The following is a 24,621-nucleotide window of genomic DNA, read 5'->3' on the forward strand; positions in this document are numbered from 1 at the left end:
AGAGGGTTTTCCCCATTTCAGTTATGCCTGAATTTTGACTATAGTCAGCAGGATGTGGTTTAATTTTTTTCTTTCTGTTCTTTACTTCTTCACCTTCCTCCCCACCCATTCTCTCCTTTAAAAGAGACCTTAATTGCCCCAGGTAAAAAGTGGTGAAACATCACTAATCATAAAAAGGCAAACAGTTTATTTGGTGAGATGGAAAACAAAATTTGTTTAGTTAATCTCTATAAGATGAATGAGGACCTCATAGGAAAAAAAAAATAATTGTATTTGATTTATATTTTCACCCTCTATGCAAGCTACAATAAAAATTGATTTAATTAAGTACGCAACTGCATAATCAAGAACCTTATCACAGAGTCCTGTTCACAGCAGATTTGACCTGCATGAACAAAACTAACTTCATGCACAAATGCCTACAAAACAGGGCATGCAGTCTTCTGCAATGTCTCTTAAAATGCACGTTTCATTTTCCCAGAGTCACAAAGTAAAAGTAAAGCATGAGGCAACTACAACATATCAGCATACATAAATGAGGTCTCTTTTCCAGCAGGCAGAATATTTCCACTACAAAAGTTTTGTTGGATCAAGAGGGTAAACTAAGTAAAATGACTCATCTCCATCTCTCCTGCAAACACCCTTCTTCCTCTTGGGAGATATTCTTCATCCTATCCCATCTTTTGGATTGTTTAATTCAAAGAAATGTAGTCATGTGAAAAAAAAAAAAAGAAAAAGAAACATGGTTTTCATCATCTCCCTGCTTTCCCTTTCTGTGAACTCTTCTACAACAAAAGATAGGTTGCAAGACAAGCTCTGCAGACAAAAACCTTATTACCCTGATGTCCTTTCACTAAGAATCAATTACATAGGTTGCTCCAAATGTAATGCCCTCCTATTTATTCCCATGGAAACTACAACAGATGCCAAGAACACAAACACACTACCTGATAGAACAAATTCTAAAATCAAATACGAAATTATTTTCTTCAGATGCCTCATAATTTGTGTTCTAAGAAAACCTCCTCAATTCCACATAAATATCTGAAGCATGGATTCCTCCAAATCCATTTTGTTGAAGCAGAAAAGAAAGCATATTACTAGAACTGCACATAGATTGATTTTTGTTAATTTTCAGAAATCGAAACATCACAAAAGCCCAATAAGAATGAGAGCAATTTTACTAGACATTGCTTGGGCGGGCTTATTGAGGGTTGATTATTTATTCATATGTTTTTAGGAAGTTGCCTAAGAGCAACTTGCTGCTGCAAGTTCTATTTTTAACTTATTCACATAAAAATCCAATCCTTGGAAACTGCAAGCTGATGGTACGTTTCCGTTACCTTGAGCAGGAGAAAAACTTGTGCAATTTTCCATTACTTACTTCTCAAATCTTGCAAGATAACATGTTCCCACTAGAGTTGCGAAATTAACAGTGAAAGAGAAATATTACTTAACAAAGTGATAGGACCTGACCAAAAAAAGAACCCAGAAAATACTTGAGGAAACCTGCATTAAACTGGCATGTTCCCAGGACCATGAAGAAGGAAACACTTACATACAGACAGACACACACACACGCCAGCAACAACAAAAACCAAACCAAAACTATCACTCTTACTACTGTCAAGATGAGATGGACAAATCCATTTAATACATTTATTAGAATAAATCAGACTTCCCACCACATTGTAATACATGTTTGTGGATCCTGCCCTATTCCTCAAATCAGACTAAAACACAAAACAAAAAAGCCCTGAGGCTTGGGCTACTCAAAGAACAGAGAAGCACCACAACGTCCAGTAAACATTTGTAAGAAATATGACACTAAAACACTGGTATAAAGTGTTGTGATTATTATTATTATTATTATTATTATTGTTAGTAGTAGTATTTAATGCAACAAGGGCTTGTTTTGTTTCTATTTTAAGACTTCTGTGAAACACAGGCCTTTCAGATAACCTTGTGCAATAGAGAATTTATTTTTTTTTCCACAAGGAGAGCTCCAACATCTGTGTAGTGTTCCTCCTCACTCTAGTGGATATTTTAAGATGAAGCTGATATTTATTACAAAGAGATCAGATTTCCAAAGTCTGCACTAGTCCTCTGGGGCTGATACCACTGTTGTCAATGGGAACAACCCAACTCATACTTGGAATTCCAACAAACCACAAGAAGCACGTGTGCTTTTATGATCAGGTGTCTATCACACTGAAAACAAGAAAAAACCTCTATACCCTAAGTAAACTCCTGCAACCCATCATCTTCCTTCAAAACAGCTCTGACCAAAGGAGGAAGCAAAGTATGGAGCATCGGCCAGAAGCTCAGAAGTCAGATGCAGAGCAGCAAGCAGAAGCTCATCTTCTGGGTGAAATTCAGCTGTTTTGTCCATCTTTACCTATTTTTTCTATCTCTACTTCTTGCCTGCAAAGCAAGGGTAGTGGTAATGACTCCTATAAGGTGCCTGGAACATATTATCAAGTACACCTAAGGCAAAAAATAAACACCATACTGAGTTACATAAAGTATGATTAGAAGCTTATAGGAGCTGAGCAAGACTAACATTTTCCATGACAAATCTAGCTCAAGTAAGTATCCATAAAAATTCTCACCAGTTCAGATGAGCCAGGGTTTAACTTAGCATGAGACGACTGTTTGGTCATCAATATACAAGCTGCTAGAACCCTACTTAGCAGTCTCTCACTTCCACCAGATTAGACTAATCTAAAACTGTGCTGCAGTAAAAGGCACACACAATTCCACAAGTAACAAAAAAGCATTTTGATACAAGGTGGAAGCAACATTTCCACAATAAGAGTGGAAAAACAAACCCACCCAAAGCATTTGCAGTTTCAGTTTCAAGGCAAATAATAAAAAAAAAATTGACCAAGAGCTCCAATCAGAGTAGAGCCCTCTTAACACCTAAGCCCCAATGTACCTCTGAAGGCCAAGGGCTGACAGTTCACTCCAAATGCTTTCACACATTTATGTTCCAGAAAAAGAAGTCTGTTCAGACTGAGATTCACAGGCTAGCGAGCAGATTGGGTATGGATGCATGCTGTACAAAATAGGAGCAAGAGACAGGGAAGCGGAAGCACTGAAACTCTTGTAGCCACACAGGAATGAATAAATTTTAGTCCTTGCTTACATCTTGCACGTAAGATTAAATGTTACTCTTAACTAATAAAAGCAAGAGACTCGTTTACAGACCACAGATACACCGGTGCTATTTAAAGAAAACAGGGACAGGATGCTCTTTTTTATTAGTTATCTTAGACATCTATAGATACAGAGCCTCATAATAAATCTTACAGCAAATTATCGTGCCTTGCTAGCTCTGAACATTAAAGAAAGTCTAGTCACAGCCTTCTCTCTCACCACTTTAAGCAACTGCCATGCCTATAGTGATAGTCTGGAGCATAAACACGTGCATAAGAAGCGTAGCTCTGGCTGAGACACAGAAGCAGCGTAACTGCAGCAGCATGCAGCTCAGTGAGCTCTTGATGTCCATTTCACAAACCACAAGTTTTACCTGACCATAACCAAGTTGTAATGAAGCTGCTTGCGTACAAATAAGCCAGGATAACCACACTGAGCTGTGGACATAACTACAACCACCAAGCAGTCCTACCTCAAGTTACTAGGCTAATTGATGTCTATACTAAAAACAGCTCAAAATACAGTCACACAACACGTTCAAAAAACCAAAATGCTACTGCACAGGGAGTCTGCTTGTAATTAATCTCAGAAAGCAGACTTGTGTGACAGAATTAGAGGCAATCAGCTTGACTCCTTCTGCCCAGGATACAGCAGAAGCTCAAGGACTCATCTCTGTGAAGGCTGGCATATTTTACAACAGTGTAACAAACATTTCTTACCTGCAGTGCAGATCCACTTACATCTTTTTATACTACATGTAAAAAGATCATGAACTTCATACATAGCATCTCTACTCATTACACTTTCTTAGCATATTGCAAGAACTTACGATCTCATATGGTAATGTGGTCAAGAAGGGGAAGTATCCATTTAAGGTATATAAAGCCTTTTTGTCTTGGTTATTACCAATGCCTTTAGTCACTAAGAAATGCAGTGGCCAAAGTTCAACTCCTGCTTATTGTTTAAAATATAACAGGGTAAAGAAGAATGTTTAAACAAACGCTCCAAGATATTATACACGTACACCCTACTATTTGATACTGTCTGCTGACAACAGTGCTGCCAGGAAGAACAATGAATACAAACAGATCAGTTATAAAATTGATGAATGTTTACGTTTGCTATTATCTTCTGATTAATTGGTGCACAGTTGTTCCTTCATATTCATTGTCCCACAGTTAATCAGGACAAAATAAGAACTAATTACTATCAGCAAATTCTGGGATAGACCAATATTTATGGTTCCTTTCCTCTTGGATGTTAAAACTCTTTCAACAGAGGCACAAAAACAGACCAAATTTATTTGAACAGAAGTTTGAATGCCAATCATTTTTCATATTGTGATGATAACAGTGGTTTCAATAAACCACGATGGTATTCCCTATTGAGTGAACTTTCAGAAACGAGCAAATGGAAGACATCCTCACCACCTCCTTTATGGTTCTCTGTCTTTGACATAGATGCTTATGCCCCACCAAGAGAATGCCTTCTTCAGTTAGGAAGGCCATTTTGGAAATCACAGTACCACATCAGTGCAGCTCAGTAGATCTGGTTCTGGTGTGTAAACCATAGCATCACTGATTTGTCACCAGTGGAAACAGGCATAACTTGTCAGGAGCATCTCATGCATTTCCAGGACCGGAAGCTGCTGATGGGAGTCACTCACATGAGGACACCTCAACACAGGGGAATGGTTGACCTCTCCGGAAACCTGTCTGGCCAAGCCGGTCTGTTGGGAGAGGCTAGGCAGAAAAAAGGCTTTGTAGAGGTGTCTGAGGTTTGGGTATAGTGGGAAAAGTGGGTATGGACAGCACACTTGAGCTTCAGATACTAGAGGAAAAGCAAAATGCTTGTAGAAACTACAATTAAAGTGCAAAGTACAAGCAAAAGCACTAAAAGCTAACACATTGTCTATTTTCTATTGCAGACTTCCACTGTCTAACATTTAGTTCAGATTCCTTATTTCAGCACCTTATGCCACAACCCCAGCAGACCAGGTCAGCACAGCACTCGTGACACCAGTGCTCTAGGAAGCTTTCTTCTTTAAATTACTGCATTAAACCTGGATCAGGTAAATTACTTTTATGAAATGGGAGCAGAGATCTTGCATCACTAAAGTACAACTTAGAGCCAGTCCTGCAACCTACTTGAAGGGGAATTCCTGAGCTCCTGTTCCCAGCTGATGAACAGGCATCTCAGCCTGGTGAGCATCCCATTCAGTTTGCTTGTAGCACAAAGCAGAGGCAGAATTAGGCCACCTAGTACTCCAAAATCAGTAAGTCACCTTCCAATACAGATGTATCACGTTGCCCATACACTTGTATTTAGCCCAGTGCTCCTGGGAAAAGTAAACTGAGTCAAACTGATCTTGAATTCAAAAATGAACCTAGACAAACACTAATAAATAAAAGGTGCGATTTCACCTCAGATAAACTCTTTAACAGTTAACTAGTAGAGGTGGCTCTGACCTTCCCCATGTCTGTATTAGACCTAGCAAAGCTGATGCCCAGAGAGAAAAGTGAAATCCTGCAATACATTTAGAGTATGTGAAGGGAAAAGAACCGCTTGATTCAATACTACAAGGCTGATGAGAGCAAAACAGGATTCTTACTGAAGAAAACAGCAGAAAACAGCAAGTAAATGGTAACAATGAAAGTTCATATAGATGTTACATAAATGAATGAGAGGGGAAAAACGTAGGTGATAAGCATAAAAGAAGAGTGTGTAGGAACTAACAGCAAACTGCATGGCAGTCTGTCAATGATCTGAACACAACAGGAGAAGGAAAAAAAAAAGCTTAAGATTGAACAAAATACAATCTATCTTGGCTCAAGACAAAGGAATGTGATGTTATCACATGATTCCAACCCCCAAAAATTAAGAAAAAATACCCTCAGCTTGATGCATGGGGGAGGAACTGAGGAATAGGCAAGAATAAAAAGATGACAGCCAAACAAAGAACGATTTATTTAAAAGTAACCTCAGTACATTTGGGATCACTGCATCTGTATCAATCCTAGTGAAACAGGCTCCCTAGTACTAGAATGTGAAATACTAAATAATCTCACAACCTAAAACTTTATGTTAGAAAAATACTCAGAACTCAAGTAAGGAATTCACAAGGCTCAGATGAATGCTCAAACACATTCCAACGCTGGTAAGACCTGCACTGATATTAACGTATTTTGAAACAATCCCCAAACACAAGGAAAAGTCAAGGAAAGCAATGCAATCTGCAGCAACTCAGTACTTCCACACTTAGAAGTGTTGTCCAGTAGATTGCATTGTTGGGAAACTATCTACCTATATAAACTATCTTCCTCTCAACGTAGACAAAGCATTACTTCAGACTGAATAAGATCAAGGGAAAATAAATATATATATTTAAATATATAAATAAAAACCACACAAATAAGTGATGTGATAGTACCTGTGTGATTATTTTGGTATACGTTTTCATATTATGTGCTTTTTACGTTTAAGACACATGAGAAGGAGTGATTAGATTATACATTCTCTAAAGTGACAGACTGCTCAGGAAGAAAGTATTTGTGGGGATCACAGGTGTGCCAACAGAAGAGCTCAGAGAAGGAAACACAGTTCTAAGAAAAGCAAACAGCCAATCTTCAGAGGTGATGGAAAGAAATTCTCCCAAATTCTAAAAGAACCATAGAGCTTACTACAGCTTTGGAGTTTATCATGCAGCTTTGGAGCTGAGTTCATTAAAACCAAGCCAGGAAACAACCCACCTTGAAGACAGAAGTGGCAAGAGGAAAGTTGATCCACAGTTCTTCTTTCTTTTATTTATTTATTCTGTTTATTTCTGCATTACTGATTTAAAATTTTTTCTAATTTTTATTCTAATTAAATTTGACCATACGGTTATATATTTGCCCTCTTTGGGGAATTCAATTTGACAAGAATGTCTATAAGCAGGTCCACATCCAACCTTCAAAAACAACTGATGGTTTCCATCACAACAGCTGCAGGGATCAGAACAATGCTCTGTTTAGCTCAATACCTCTGCCAGAAGCTGGCAGCATTGCAAGCATTGAAAGAAAGGGGCAAATAAAGACCCGTGTTTCTCTATCAGCAGTTCAGAGATACTTTATGAAAACTCTTGAATGAGCTAGAAGTCTGAAGAGTAATAACTAATTTGTGCTTAATATCACGTGCATAATTAGAACTGCTTTTCTTCACATGTTGTTTCACATTCACTATCACTGAACTTCAGCTTTCCTGTAACTGCTCAACTGCCTAGTACCATAATACTTTCTACAACCCTTTACAGTCAGCCCTTTACAGCCCAGACTAGCCTGCACACCGGCAAACATCACCACCACACTGCTGACAAACCTTCTGAAAGGTCTAATTAAAAAAGAAAGCACAGAGCAATCCTTTCACCAGCACATTTCACTACTGGTAACCTTGATACATTGCCAAACTGATTTTCTGTTGCAATACTTCAACAATTCAACTATTTCAAGGGGAATAAATATTTCAGCTCCAGTCGTTTTGTCTCTTAAACAACTTTGGTCAGGGACCTTGTCTAAAGCTTTCTGACATTCAAATACACAGTCTCACCAAAAAACACTTGGAAAATATTGAAGTCTGACTTACCTCTACAAAAAAGCTAGGTCAGCTCTTCCCTACTGCCCGATTTTATCTGTATGTCTATGAGATTTATTTTTTATTTGTACTTTCAGCCCATTTTTCTACTGATATTACTGTCTCCCTTTTCTACTGTGACAACACCCACTGAAGTCAGAAGCCACACAACATTAATAACAATGCCATATCTTTTAACTGGAGCTTGGAGCTTTTTAAAGGAGTTTAGAGCAGGAGACATCAATGCACAGGCTTTTATAAGTCATTACTATTTATTTTATCAGCTTATTTTATAGCCTTTTCTCCTAGCAACTTAAATTTAAGTCAGTTCTTCAGACTAATCCCCTTAATGAAAGTCTTTCAAAAGATCATAGCAGGAAAGCTGCATCTTTCTCAATTTTTCCTTTCCAATCTTGATTGCACAGATCCCTACCTTGCTCCCTGATGGCGAAGCATTTGAGAATGCTCAAACCTGACTTCAGCAAGTATTTCTCGAACTCTTTTGGAAATTGCCTTATAAAGGCTTACATTACATTTGCCACAGTTCATGTTCTTTCATGTTTCCTTACCACTTGAGCATAAGCTGTCCTTTCAAAGGGCATTGTTCCATTCCTTCTTCCTCTTGACAAAGCCACCCTATGGGGGTTACTTTAAAGCTTCTTTTAGTAAGTAGCACACATCTCCTGGAAGCAATTTTTTTTTTTTAGGTATCTCCCTGCTATCTGAAAGCTCTTCTGTTTAGTTGCTCCTTTCAGGTTTCTATTAAGAAGCTTACTCATTGTTTGTTTTTCCACAGGTTCTATCAGAAATATGGGCTGCCTCAAAGATGGGCAAAGCCAAACTGCAAGGCTAAGCCAGACAGAGACAATGTGTCTCAGTCCCCTAAACTGGGCAGAGTTCTGTTTGTTAAACTGATAAAAAATCCAAAAGTGTTTCTAATCCAAAGATGTAGAATTATTTCTTACAATATTATTTTCAACTCATGATTGAGAAATGGTAACTCCCTAGTCATACCAAATATGGTGTAAACATAGAAAATCCCTAAGCAGTGAGCACAGATTGAAAAATATATACATAATATTTTAAGAGTATGAAGAACAACAGCTGGAATGCATAAAAAGGGGATCTTCCCATGCTTCCAAATGTGGGAACAGAAGTATTCAAAAGCATGTAAAAAATGTGTTTATTTAAGTGTCTTTATTTACTCAAGAAACTCTTTCCATCATAAAGAGAAAATGTCATAAATGATACAATATTTGAGAATTTAAGGCCCCAATCCCAATCTGAATGAAAGGTATAGAATACAGTTACCATTTCTGGTTCTCACCACTGGTCCCAAGAAAATAAACTGCTACTCCTTTGCTGTAGCATTCAGTGTTTTTCCAGGAACAAAAAGACCCTGTCTGAGAAGAAAAACGCCCAAGGGCTTAGCAAGTCTCACATGCCAGGTTTTCTAATAGTAAACACCAATATCTCTTACAAATGCACAAATGTTACTAAATAGGTTTGACCCAAAAAGGAAGTACATTCTCAATAGTTCTTCAGCAAAGTAACCATAGCGATTCATATTCTGTTAAAAAAAATAAATAAATCTGCCTGAGTAGCTTCATCTAAAAGCCTTGGATCATAACTACCGAGCTGGCAATATGCTGTGCTGTCTTTCCTTAGGGATGGACTCACAGCTCGGGAATTTAAACTGCTCACTACTACTTTCTGCATTTTGCTCTTGAGCATTTTAAAATAAACTCCAAGTTTAGCAAAAACACCCTATTCCTCCTTATAGGACAAGAGTATTTACCAATGATACAGTGCCAAACTGCAGCACCTTATAACAAGGATCTGTGCAGGCGCGTGTTTGCATTCCTGATTTGTATGTCAACACTGCTAAATTTTTTCTGTGACACTAATTTGGGAAGCACCCTGAAGGACAGGAGTGGAATTGATTTGGGAGACTGAAAACAATGCGAGTCTTTACTGTACTCTATGCTTAGGATTGCTGAAATCACATAAGTGTGCTTAGACCATGTGGGAAGAAGGGAAGACTTTGCAATTGATAGCAGCCACAGAATGAATGAGCCAGTAGTGTATAGCATTACAAAAAGAATCCATGTTCTGTCCTGTGTGAAAGAGAGCTTCACATGAAAAACAGCAAAGGTCTCTGTGTGGCACTCACAAGGCAGCAAGTTCATCTGCCTGGAGTTCAAGGTGGATTAGCAGAACCCCTGTTAACCCTGCATTCCTCTGTGATTTGCATTGCCCCTTTTTGTTTTTGCAAACCATGCTACACTGAATATACTCACTTAACAAAAAGCATACTGTGCTGCTGCTTTGGACTTCACCACACAGAGTGCTGACTTCGTTTTCTCTATGTTTAAAGCATGTAACAATTTAGTTATGCTTAAATCAATTAAAATGGGAATGCTCTTACTCCAGTATCTACCTTGCAGGTAATTCCTGCAGTCTGTGCACGTAGGTCAGCTCTCATACATTCTGACTGTACGTTAGAAAAGCTTTCATGAAATAGAAGAATTAATATTCACAATGAAGTAGTCAAAAAACACCTATTAGGAAAATACTCTTAGCTGCAGCTGATAAATGAAAACAGGTAGAAAGTTCCCTTCCTCCAAGTTTTTTTTTTTTCAAAATAAAAGAGGAAAATTTGCTCAGGCCATTCTCAACCACAGAGATTCATTTCAGCACTGAAAGCAAATTGCACAAAAGTAAAACAAAATGCTCCATGAAGTGCTTTTAGTCCTGCATGTTCTGGACGTCTCTGACATACTTTCAGTCTGTTTTTGCATAAATGAGGGATTGCATCATGCCTTTTCCCCCCTCACCCTAGTTCCTAGAAGCACCATGTACAAAACATTCCTCATAAACCCAAGTTATAAGACAGTTATGCTGTAGGAGGTGTAATGATGGATTTTGCCTTCAGAAGTACTCTTTGTAAGTCAGTTTCTTTCTGCTTGAATCAACAGTAAGATAGTTACTGAAGGGCAGAGGTAGCAGCTTACTGATAAGAACTTTTAAAAACAAACATTTCAATTCCTACTGGCTGAAAATTATCTCAGCAAAATATCCAGAGATTTAACACCAAAGAGACGTGATAAGTATATATACTTTACACACAACAACTGTATCAACTGTGTTTCCTTGTACTGCTTTTATCCACCTTCAACATACCTACAGGCAATACTTTTAGCAGAAAGATGTAATTGGCAGAAACACAGCTGTTAAAAATTTGTGTCAAAGTTCCCTGGGGACTTCCTCACCCTTGCAGAGCCTGGGCACAAGAAGGCTCAAGTACCTATCTCAGCACATTCAGGGAAGTCTTCCTGGTTATACCCAACAGTCAATCCTCCTCCTCTTGCTTCTCCTCTACAGATCCCAATTCCAAGTTGCAAAAAACTCTCCTCATGCATCAGAAAAAAAAGAAAAAAAAAAAAAAAGAAAAAAGAAAAAAAAGAGATTAAACATCAAATTAACTTTCTTCACTTTGAAAGTCATCCACAAATGAAACAAGGTTTGCTGTTCCACAGGTACTGACAGAATCATGGCATGGCTCATGTTGGAAAGGATCTTAGTGATCATCTGTCATGGGCAGGGCTGCCACCACTAGATCAGGTTTCTTGGGGCCCTAAAGCTCTTGGAGCTCCACAGTTACGGAACTGAAGAGATCAGCCACTATAATGCAGTAGTGTACACAGAAAGCATACAAGAGTCAGTATACGTCTATGGACAGCCTTCCTTCTATTTCAGATGCCAGAATGATGCCATTTCCTTGGATAGGATAAACTGGTGTGCTTCTGTGAATAAGGTTAAATTAACTGATGATCTACTCCCACCTGTCTTTAATGGCAGTCACTTGACATCGGTCTTCACATTTGCATCTACCTCTGCATAACATTTACAACCTCATTTCTGTAGCAAATTAGTTAGAAAATTTACTAGTTAACATCATCTCCGAATGAAGAGTGCCATTTTAGCCTTAAGGATAATCATATTATGCCAGATTAGGAAGCGCATCTAGTCCAGCATCTCATCTCTACCACTATCAACAACAATAATTAGAGAACAAAAAAAAGAAACAGAGCAACTGCAGAGCCACCTGGTACCTCTTTAAAGCCCTCAGAAATTCAACAGTCTAAAGAGTTTGAGTCATTCAGACATGGAGTCTATCATTCATAACAGGTCTCACCAAACTTATGCCCCAGTTATTTTTGTCTTTTTCTGAAACCAATACTTTTCACATCCACAACACCTTACACCAATGAGATAAACAACTTGACTTAGTCTTTACATGGAAAAGTACTTCCTTTAGCTTCTTCTAATCTTGCTTGCAGGTGAGGTAGAAGGACAGAAATTAAAAATGAGTAACTGTTCGTCATTAGTTCTTTCCTTCTCATTCCTAATCTTGCATTACGTCATATTTCCCTTTGTTTTCTTTCTGAAGAGGACATATCTATTGTTTGCATCTGTATAGAAAAAAACAACCACCATGAATGCTTCTGACAATCCTCCTCATTCATCTTGTCTGTCTCCTTGGCCAAATTACAAATTCATTTTTGAAACAAGATAAGCAAAAATGCAGGTGAAAATGAAGATACGACACCATAGACTCATACAGCAAGTGACTTTTCTAGTTCTTCTATTTCTTTCTTTCTAATTCCTAACACCGTCTTTTCTATTTTATTTCTCCCATAAAGTTCTCAGAAATTTAATCACAATACTTGTAACCTCTGTTATGCATCATAACAGACTAGAAAATGAGCATGTCCAGCATTTATTCCCTTTGAGTCTTTGTCCATTCATTTGTTTTTACAATCTGTCTAGTGACCGCACTAGCCAATATTGCTCACAGCAAACCAATATGCTCAAGTGCCTTATTGCTCACAGTTTTCCAGGTAGCAAAGTGTTCTTTCCCTACAGCCACAAAAATAAATTCACCATCTCTAGCAAAGACATTGTAATAAATGTATGCAGCCTAAGTATGTAGCCTACTCTCCCCTTATTTGTTTTACCAAATGACATTCAAAAATTCAAAATACTTTAAAATTCAAAATACTATTTATATTACAAAGCTTATGACCAATTTCAAAGAAATCCTTGAAAAACTAGAATACATATCACTGATTCTGTTCCTCTCTTTTATACCTTAGTAATTTCTAGCTCTTTCTTTTGGAAAGGAAAAAGGGCTGAGGGGGGAGAGAGAAAGAGAGAGTCCACCACTGCCACTTTCTTCCTCCTGTTATTAAGAAAACTACAGCTAGGTTGCTTTTTCCACCAGCAGCAGCACAAAGTCTTCACAAGTCAAACATGACCATCAGGGTTTGGTCAGACCCCACCGATCTGTAAGTTGCAAGCACAAGTTCTGCGTGCAGCTCTTCTTGCAAAGTAAGAAAGAAAAATCAGAGTCCCTTCTAACGCCTCCAGCACTTAACCACAGAGAGAACAGTTACTTCAGACCACAGTGGAGAAATGGCACAGCAAACACCACAAACCTGGTCCAACTTAATTTGGAATATCCCTCAAGTTCCAGCAAAAACACTGCACAGAAAGATCTACTTCACGCAGAAAACAACATCTCAAGTCTAATGACGACTCTACTTTGAAGCATGCAGAATTTAAACAACCAAACCTCCATCAGAAACTAACACACATCACTAATTCAGCATATGGTGCTACCACTTACTGCCATCACAATTCACAGAACTTGTCTGAGTCTGTCCCGTTTTGCACAGCTCTCCACCGCGTGGACTTACGCAATCCTCGCCCTGAGATACGGAGGCCTCAAATCCTTTTAAAAATGTAAACAGCCTCATTAGTAAGCGATCAAGGAGGAGGGACTTACCGCCAGCAGAACGAAAGGAAGTTCCAGCCAGGGATACAATTACAGACGTAAGAGTCAGCTTACAGTGCAATCGTTGCTGCTAGCTACAAAGTCTCTCACGGGTTCCAGATCAATAATTATAATTTTTATTTTTAATTTTTGTATTTTAACTAAAATAAAATGTAACACTCAGGAAAAACTTGAAATTTGACTTAGATTAGCTTTTCCCAAAAGTTTTTGATTTTGATCCAGCCTCTTAACTAAGCTGGATTTTCGGAACTAGAAGCACAGCAGCTTTATCAGAACTAGCACATCTGACTCCCACCACAGAGATCCATCCAGGCTGAATTTGCTGAATCTCATCACTCTTTTAGGTAGATCAAGTTTGAAATTAGACTCAGAATTCGAGATATGACTCCGCTTTAGTCAAATATGACTGCTCACATAGTTACCCTTCATGTTTCACATCTGTTAGAGGTAAGAGTGGTATAGTGAGAGGAGTCAGTAAAGAAGGAGTAGATGAATAAATTTAAGCCTCCTTCTTACTGAGGAGGACAAAGCATAATAACCAGCATAAATGCTAGTTGCACTACCAAAAGAAATGGGAGCGAGGGGCAAAAAATGTGTGTATACAACAAGTTATTTCAGTTTCTGGCTTTTTTTCCATGCTCAAATTTCCCAAGGAGCAACTATTAACCTGCAAACTAACACTAAAAAATGTCTCACTAGAAAATACTACCTACCTGAAACTACTACTGCACTCTCCACCAACATGCCAATAAGACAGCACTAACCGCCCACCCTCACAAGTAACTGCACCACTGCATCCCACAGCAGAAAACCGATATGACTCATCTGAGCTGAATTCTTAACATTTGACACGATGGCTGCTAATTGCTGCAAAACTAGATTAAACAGGTCTGATAAGCAAGTCTGCCTTTGGCTTTGCCAATGGTAACTCCAAGTAGCCTCCAACAGCCATGATTTCATTCTCATTCAACTCAGTTGCAGAGCAAAAAGGACAGCCTTGACTTTCCGCTGCTTTGTTACTCTCTATATGAGCACACAAATATTCAAACATTTCCTCTAAAGGAAAGCAACCTTTACCAAAAGTTGCTTTCATTTTGCCACAATACTGATTTTGAATTATTGCAGAAGAATCTAATATTGAACCACTCCATTTTTAAAACTTCTTCCCTTCTGATTTGATGTTAAAAGTTACAGATGCTCATTTATCCTTAACTGAACAGTAATTAATCATATCTAAATCAACCATCACACTTGAAGCAGATGTGACCTAGTGGACAGCTCACTCAGGAAATCTGAATGCTACCCTCATCTCTATCTGCAGTCTATTGCCAAACCTCAGGCAGCCACAGAATATCCTGACTTGGAAGGGGCCCCACAAGGGTCATCAAGTCCAACACCTGGCTCCACAAAACACCACCCAAAATTCAAATTCTCAGTCTGAGAGTGCTGTCCAAATGCGTCTTGAACTCTGGCAGCCTGGGCTGTGACCAGTGCTCTGGGGAGGCATGTCAGGAAAGTCTCTCTCTGTCATGTTACTCTCTATTCCTCTGGTTTCACTCTCTCTAAGTTGGCAAGCTTGCTGTTTGTCCCCCCTGAAGTGCATTATCATCTGCAGATGAAATCCACAAGCAGACACGTTACCCACAAATACAAACAACCAGCACTGCAGCTGATGGAAGAAACGTTGAAATAAAATGCTCAGAACGCTGTAAGTGCTGAACTTAATTCTGGAGTATTTATACACAGACATTCACCAACCTACCGTACTGCTGACTTCAATGTTTAGAGAAAAAAAAAAGGCATCGTTCCAGAACAGTTTCTGAAACAAAATTATCACCATAATCTCGAACATGCTTTTGCCTTTTAAAAGGTCTGACACAACACTACCTTTTTGAGTAAAAACAAATACCGAAAGAATAGAAAAAACAGGAATGCAATCATTTTATTTGAGAAAACAAACATACTCAACACATTAAAACAAGCCAATCTGGACTAGATCTACTCTATAATACCATGCTGTCATTTTGACTACAAACCAATCTAACAGCCAGGTTACCATAATCATAACACACTGTAAATCCCAGGCTAGCAAGCTCGCTCCTGAACCTAGGAGATATTACCAGATGAAGCTCATGAATCCATCAGTTCCAAATGCCAAATCAGTAGTCCTTAATCGAATCCTTTATTCTATATAAAGTTATAATACAAACGTTCTCATCCTAAATAATTTCTGGATTCAATTAATATTCTAAACGGCTTGTTACGAATAAACTGCAATAACTCAGAATGAAAGATCTAACTACAAGATTCAACCTAGGCTTTGAACTCCATTCAGGCTCAACTGATGAACTGGTAAGATAACAGTCATTTATGCAAAAAAACAGATTTATGTTTTTCCTGGAACAGTCACTAACATGAATAGGAAAGCTACACATATGAAAGTCTGAATAATTGCCAATGAAATATAAATTCAGTTTTACACAAACTAGATACCTGGCACAGCTGACAAAATAACACATCTTATTCTGCATTTGTAAGTGCTAATGTGAATTCCTCTGTGTCTTAAGCTTCTCTTAAGCTTCTAAAAGATGAGAAAGAATCAGTCAGGCACTCAGGATTAAGAAACATCAGAAACATTGGGGGAATTAATAAATAAATAAGTGACAGCCACAACTCACTCACTCATTTTGATCACAGTAACCAGCTTCTAGGAATTCCCTGAGTATTCCCAATTCCCTTCTAGGAATACTCAGATTTGTCCGGAGATACCTGGATGCAAAGCCAACATGTTAAACTACAAAATTTACAGACCAGTTTTACCAGCATTGAGCAAATCAGTCCAAATTAAGCTCCCAAAACATCTTTGTTAACCCTAACTCCACAGTTCTCATTTCTCAGTTTCTTCATTTTCTGCACCAAAGGCTTGCCAACATAACTAATTCCAACGTAATATTGCTGCTCTGTACTACTAATCTGAAAAATATTTTATCTTCTGTCAAGAAAGGCAGAGAGGTGCTCTCTCAGTTCTGCCTTACATTTTTATTGAAAGCCCAAATATAGTAAAATGGAAAATAGTTTTTTTTCTTACATCATATTTGGTCAAGACTTCATGTTACGTGCAGGTATTAAGTGATTTATGATCCCTGCTGGAAATGACATAGGATTTACTTGCAATCTAATTCTAACAGAAGATTTTGGAAATATTCCTTTCCTACAGACAGCATATATTAGCAGATTATGTGCCTGATGGCTATTGAGGCCTAAGATTCCCAATGGCTGCTCACTGTCCTTCATATAAGTGAAGTGCTACAACAAGAAGAGTGAATTTTTAAGCCAGGTTGTCTGCTGGAATTATATATTCAGAGACATAAGAGCTTTAACCCACCTCTATGGAATGCATATGGAGCAGCAACTCTGCAAGTCCCCAGCTGTCAATACAAGCTTCAGATCTCCTCAAAGCAACACAAGTGTTGCACCTAAACTAGAAGGCCAGTGAAAGAATGCTGATCAAACATGCCTTGGACTTCACTCCTGCATGAGGACTCACTGGTGTGGAACATTCTACATCTTCCTCTTAACCTCAGGTTGCTGCCTTCAGACTAGCTATCATGATCACTACTGAGAGTACAGCAGTTGCCCCAAGCCAAAAGCACACAGGAAGATTTCTAACAACAGAGGCAACTGAATTCTTGTGTCCACAGGTAGTCTGATTTGCTAACAAAGACAGAGCCACAGATTTCAGTTTGAGTGCCTGAATCTCTGAACTCTTAGCTGGCAGGACATCTGCAAGTTTTTCTTCCAACCTGGACCAAAACCCAGAAAACTGAAAGTTTCTGAAAAACATCAGGCTGAGAGCACAAACAGCTAGCATAGCCAACATGAAATACACACCTTAGCCACCCTTACTGGAAGAGGAAAGGATATGAGGCAACCCACGATGAGACAAGATGAAGAATAACAAGAAACCACACCTTCAGGCAATCTCAACTCAGGTTGCTGCAGTCCTGCTTTTGGCCTGTTCCCTGGAACTCATGCTGTAATGCAGTGAGTCAGCTCGGAGAGCTGATGTGACTGAAAGTTAACTGAAAAGAAATAAGAGCTAGCTGTCAGTGAGGTCAGCTCCCTGACGCACCTCACCATGAAATTCCATGAGTGCCAAAAGCAATGCAAGACAGAGGTATGCTGATACAGTTTTTTATTCACTTAGCAGCCATGGGATTGCACCTTTAAAGGATAGAGAATTTTCCCTTTTCTAACAGCCTAAGATTAAAGTCCATACAAAATTGAATTTTACAATAGACTTCCTGTACTTACTGCAGTAACCAGACAGAGGCATCAAAATCCTCTTAGGAGGATAATCACCTTTTCCAACATTGATATGTATACCACAGTGATTGCTGCCTTATTTGTACTTATTTCCTTACCACCATTAAAGATTACTTGAAAATATGCCATGTTAACCATGCAATTTAGTGCTGGCAGTCTGATATAGTTCTGCTGCAGAAGTATTGCTAGAAGTTACCACAGCAGTAGCTCTAAAGCAATAGTTTCAATGCAGAATAAATAATTTCCTCTGAACTGAATTAAATCCTTAAGACAGGCACTTGCTGGTTTGTAAGTAGTCATAGCATAAACCGAAATCCACCAAGCAGACTTGGGATGTCTGCCTACCAGGAATTTTTTCCATTAGAGCCTTTCTTAAAGTGCTTGAACAGAGAGACAAAATATCAGGTTGTCAACACTGATCATTCAAAACAGAGGCACTTCTGGGACGCTGCAGAAAACAGGCCAAAATGCAAGCAGTTAAGCAACAAAAGGGACTGGAAGTTTTCCAGTTACACGCCCATCTAGCAGGGTGTGCTACAGAAGCTCTCGTTTTATTTTAGTTCATTTTCCTATTGCTTTTTTTGCATTTTGGCCCTTTTGCATGAGTTGGAAAAGGAAGATCATGGGTTCTGCTAACAGAATTACTGGCAAAAATTCTTATTTCCTTTCTTCTTTTTGTGGAACATTTTCAGAATATGTACAATATAATAAAGAATATGTACAGAATATCATCAAAATTGTGAAATACACTCACATGTTTTGAGATATTTAAACCAAGTTAAAACTGCCTCACAATTAAAGAACTCCAGGAACTTCTGCTATTAAGCCACAAAGAAAAGAAAAAAAAAGTGCAGCAGAGTAAAGATTCACTACAAGCCTCAGTGGCAGCTACATCCACTGAGACACTGACAGCTTACAAGCAAACAGAGAATTCTGCCATAAACCCCCAGCCTAGTCCAGCAGTAAGCTACTAGCCCAGCAGGACACGGCTCCATCATGCAGTCTTGACCCTGGGCAGTGCCACTCATATCAGGCCCATAAGAGGGAAAAAGGTTGCCTAGAACCTGTTGTACACCACTCATCACCATCTCCAATCATGTCAGTGGCTTCAGAAGTGGAAAGGTTCATGAATTTACAGGGTCTCCCTGTCTCTCTTCATTTACAGAGTTTACAGCTGGATTCAGCAATGCCATACAAAGTTCAGACTTCACAGGAAATGGTCTTGTGTGGCTGTAACAGGTGTTGCCTTGGCTCTGTGATATGGAGTGGAATAGGAACAGTCCTGTGCTCACTCCGATCTAGGGATAAGAAGTAATACAATCCCACATAAACAGATCAGAAATAGGTGTTGCTGCAAGATCCTAGCACTTCCTCAAAGATGACAGCCCTGGCTGCATCAGCGTGCTCTCAAGAGAAGAGCGATTCCTTAAAACCATTTTTTTTTCTTTTTCTTCCTCTCAGCAGAACTGCAGCTCGAGAAACGTATGGCCCTCTACAAGGACTGAAGTCCCTCAACTTAAATAATCATCATCCTACTTTGTACAGCACAGACACAGAACCACAGAATCATTGAGGTTGGAAAAGACCTCTAAGATCATCTAGTCCAACCACAAACCCATCACCACCATGCCCACTAAACAATGTCAGAACCACATCTACATGTTTCTTGAACGCAACCAGGGACAGTGACTCCACCATCTCTTTGGAGAGACCACTCCAATACCTCACCACTCCAAGGAGAAATTTTTCTGGACATCCAACTTGAACCTCCCATGGTACAACTCAGGGCCACTGCAACGCTATGATTTTACAGGATATTTTGAAAGCATCACTTTTCTGGTTTGCGTTGTGATCTTTCACACATTACATACATGCAGCACTCTACACCCAGAGTTATTACTCTTGGTCAACAAATCTGGAAAATTCTCAATTTAAGTGACAACCCTGAGAGACATGAAAGGAATAAAATAAACTCCAGCAGAAATACAATGAAATCACCAGGCTTTTCCCGTTACACAGTCTCAAAATAAATGAATTGATAAATAAATGTTTACAAAGATCTGTTCCTTTCTTTAAAGAGTGTACACTCAGCAGTTGTGGAACACAGAATGGCATGGGCTTTTCACTACAGTAAAATAATGCAGTCTTGAAACAAGTTTATTCAATATTAGTATATTATTTATCAATAAACTTTATCTTAAATTAGCATAATCACCATAAACTAAAGCAAGCAGTTACTACACATCAGTCACAGAAGGTCACAGAAAATAGTTGTAAGAGACTACATGGTGAAGGACTTCAGGTATATTTACTACCTATGGATTACCAATGGACTTCAGCTCTGCAGAAAACAAAAGAAATAACAAATAAATAAGATTTCAGTCTATTTACACAGGTAACAAACACTTATTTTCCACTTAAAGCAATCAGTACAGTATCACTAATTTTTATTTTTTATTTTTTTTAATTGCATTTGACCCAGGAATTCTGATGGTATTTCAACTGAACAAATTCCACTCCAGAGGAGACTTGGAAGGATTCCCAGTTCTTCATACCAGCCACCTAGCAAAAAACTTCCTATTCCCAACTGTGAACTGGAAGACAAGGTTTACATTCAAGAAGCAAATAGCTTCTGCCCTTCCCTGCAGATGCCACACGTCACTTTCACTGACAGCACAAGCTGTAAGGAACAAGAGAAGATAGAATGGAACGCACAACTGAAATCCTGGCTGTTGTCAGCGTGCCACACTACTGTGAGCTTGTGCAAGCAGAACCACTGGTAAGAACACACACATCCAGATCAAAGTCAGTCCATTTTCATATGAATCATCTGTAAAGTTAATGCCGGAAGGCTGAGAAACCTTATCTTAGAAACTGCATTGAAAGGCAGCAATAAACCAATAAAACACAAAAATAAGCCACACATCCAGCACAAACATATTTCCCCTCAGAGATGTTCTTCTAAAGGGAAAGAACAGCACCATCATGCTTTTAAAAGTGTGTGTAGCTGTACAAATTGTACTGAAGGTGGAAAAGTGGAGATAGGAACTTTTCACCTACGGGTGTTCTTCTATGGTAGAGTTAAACAAAGCACTTGGCTCCTGCATCAGCATAACTGGATACATTTATCCCAAGCATGGGAGTCATGGTTCAGAATCACAAATGAATTCTTACAGCTGTTCCTTTGCTTCTGGTTCATCATCAAGTCTTCCTAGTCCATATCGCAGGGCTTTCTGTGCTAGTGTCAGACAACTGACTTGAGCACTCCTGCAACTCACAGAATGCAATTCTGTCAGAAGAGCATTAGGGACATGGGGAGGTGAAGGAAGACACTGAATTCCTGTACCTTTAAACTTCACAGACTACAGGTTTCAGTCTGCAGGCCCTAGTGAACCAGAAAGGTTGCCCTGAAAGCAACGTTATACCTGCATCAGGCAGGCACTACAAAAAGGGGGAAAAGATCAATACAAAGCTCTATGCAAGAGCTGCATATAAGCCTTTTGTGAAGGCATCGCTGAATAGCTCTCTTCAGCACTAACAGCAGTATCTGCCTACTCACCCAAAGCACGCTGTACAAGAGACATCCACCAATGCCATCAGCAAGGAAGCCCCAGAGTGATTCATTTGCTTTATCACTATAAGAAAGAAATGGAGAGCCAAATTTTTACACGAGCATCTAGTTCTTAAATCAAAGCATACGTTTCTCGTGGGATTTGAAAGAGTGCCGATTCCCAGTGATTTCAAATGAGCCAGTCTGTGGGAAATCTCTAAGCCCCATGCTGCATCTAAATGTATCCTAAAGGTTATTCATTAAGGAAGACATGATTTAGAACAGAATCCAGCTCTGGCATGCCTCCGTTACTAGTTGATCAGCAGCTCTTGATAATTGAAAGGAAGGTTATATCCATCCCAATCAAGGATTAAATTCAGTTCCTGGAGGAAAAAAAGGGAATATATACTAAAAAGAAGCAGTCTGTTCTTGTATGTCAAACTTAGCCTGAGGTTCATTTTCTCCTGGAATACAAACAATTTCAAGCTTCTCACAGATATTTACCTGTCAGTGATTATTGGAAGATTCCCAGTCATCAGAACAGATTACAGTGTCAGCTGTCATGCACATTCTGCTGCACAAGATGACTTCACTGACTGCTTATGCCTCTCTCTTTCTAGTAAACATTATTTCTGAGTATATTTGCATCGTTCTCAGAAAAGCCATACAAAATAAGCAGCAGATGTTGTGGGACAACATAAAGCAGGGAGACAAGAATCCCAGCAACAAATTTTTTTTTACTAACTGCACATGTGCAAAATCCATATCATAGCTGATCCTTTGAGGCTTTTTTGTGGTTTGATTGCTTTTATCATACAAATACAACATGCAGGACACCTACGCATGAAAATATAGAAGCTCTAAATAGAGACTGTTCTAAAGGACCAGAAACAAAAGGAATAAGTTTTAAAAAACTACAGAACAATTTAACTACTCAGCTCATCTCTACTGAGAGACAAAAGAAAATGAACTGCCATAAAACTGAAACACACCTGCTTAATTTTCTTTAAAAGCACAACAGACAAGAAAAAAATACTGAGGATAATGGCATTAAATTATATACTAGGGCCTTATCTATTTTTACTCAATCCTTTAGGCTTTTACCCTCCACTTTAACTTGTTACATGTAAGATTTTTCACAGCATGCTTTTCAGAGGCTCCAACCAGAGGAGGAGCTTTACTGGACCTGCTGCTCACTGATGTCATTAGGGAGGTCAGAGTAGGTGGTAAATTCAACTGGCACAATCATGCTCTGAAAGAATTCACAATCTCAAGGGATATGAGCCAGTCAAAGAGCAAAGTTAAGAACTATAGATTTAGGAAAGCAAACTTCCACCTGTTTAAGAAACTGATGAATGCAATCCTGTGGGAAACTGCCTTCAAGGATGTGGTAACCAAAAGGCATTGGCTTCAAGGACGTTCCTTATCAAGCTCAAGAGCTCTTTATCCCCAAGTGCAAGAAATAAGGCAAGAAAAGCAGGAGAGTAATATGCTTGTGGAATATGGCTGTGTCCTGGCTGAACTGAAGAACAAGAAGGAAACATATAGGCAGTGGAAGCAGGGACACACATCCTGCAAACAATATAGGAACACTGCCCAGACACGTAGGGATGGGATTATGACAACCAAGGCACAGCTAGAAGTGAACTTGGGAAGGGATGTAAAAAACATAATAATAATAATAATAATAATAACAAGAGCTTCTACAGATCCTTTGATCAGAAAAAGAAAAACCAAAGATGAACACATAACACAAGTTGGGAGATCAGTGACATAGAAACAGTTAAAGTACTCAATTCTACTGCCCCAGTTTTCCTTGGTGATCAATCTTCCCAAATCTCTCAGGTCCCTAAAACTAAAGATAGGCCAAGGTTAAGTCTCTCCCATCATAGGAAAAAACTGGGTTAGGAACCATCTGAGGAATCTCCACAGCTAGAAGCCACGTTGAAACATATGGAGGCCAAGGGAGTGATTACACCTTTTCTCTGAGACCTCTAGTGATAGGAAAAGAGGTTGTAGTTTCAAACTGACAAAGGCTAGATTTAGATGGAGTTTACCACAAGGGTGGTTAGGCACTGGAACAGGTTGAGGCTGCCCAAAGAGTTTGCGTATGCCTCAGCTTTAAGGGTGTTCAAAGCCACTTTGGATGGGGTGTAGTGTAAGGTGTCCCTACTCTTGGCAGGGTCCTGAGGGTGGGCTGTGTGAGCAGGACATGATACTAGATAACCTTTAAAGGTCCCTTCAAACATAAATCTGGACTGTAGAATCTAGAATTCTACAATTCTATAATTCCTTGCTGTAGAAACTGATGAAAAAGAGAAGTCAAATTCTTAGCATGGCTGTTGCAGATTCAGAAGTCATTTCTGCATGGCACATCCTGTTCAGAGCTACAGAATTACACACTGTAGGAGAAGGGAATTAAAAAAAATAAAGAAAGAAATCAGCCAAAGGCTTCCTTCTCTTTCTCTCAAAAAGCATTTACCTAGCTTCATTCAGCCTTTTTTTCCCCACTGGGAAATATACTTTCATTATGTCCTCTCTTATGATGTCTCACCACAAGCTTTTAAGAGACGCTAACAATTTCACAGTGTGCACTTCTCCTGACACTTTAATATACAGCACCACAGTATTTGAAAACTAGTGCTATTAGCCTGATGCACTTAACAGAAGGTAGCATTTCAACAGCCATTAACTTGTAATAACCCAGCAAAAGCCTGAACATGAACTAAATGCAAGAGCACACTCTTAATATTATTTACATTACAGATGTCCTTGGAAATTCCCAGCCATATCAGGGTTTCTGTGCCCAGGACCCCATGTCAGATGCACCTGCAAGCCTCTCAGCCTGCGGAAAGACCTGAGGAAGCTCCTGCTGCACAGCAGAGCTACAAACTGCTATGGCAAGCCAGTCACAGAACTTGAAAGAGAATACAGGTCTCAAGGGTCACACACAGCCACACACCCTCCACCTAGCATGCTCCGTCTACTTCAAACAGAAGATGATGGGCTACCAGCCTTCCAATCACCTATTGACAGGTAGCCAGATGGAGCTCATATTTACAATACCAATACTGGAGCCTAGTTATGAAATTTGCAGCTGGTTCAGCAAGTGTTGTGA

General features: G+C 39.1%; 1 protein-coding gene across 2 annotated transcripts in view; it reads right to left on the reverse strand.

Moving 5' to 3' along the window:
• The window catches only part of MAP3K5 (mitogen-activated protein kinase kinase kinase 5), a 126,279-nt gene that overhangs the window by 95,658 nt on the left and 6,000 nt on the right, over nt 1-24,621 (reverse strand). The window contains exon 1 of one of the 2 annotated variants that reach the window (XM_048938330.1): nt 3,989-4,049. The exons of the other annotated variant lie outside the window; for it this stretch is intronic. The gene's annotated coding sequence lies outside the window, so the exon portion shown is untranslated. Of the gene's footprint in view, nt 1-3,988; nt 4,050-24,621 lie in introns of those variants that run through there. 2 annotated transcript variants of the gene reach the window in all.

The sequence above is a fragment of the Lagopus muta genome, chromosome 2 (genome assembly GCF_023343835.1).
Source record: "Lagopus muta isolate bLagMut1 chromosome 2, bLagMut1 primary, whole genome shotgun sequence".
In the NCBI taxonomy this organism is placed as follows: Eukaryota; Metazoa; Chordata; class Aves; order Galliformes; family Phasianidae; genus Lagopus; species Lagopus muta.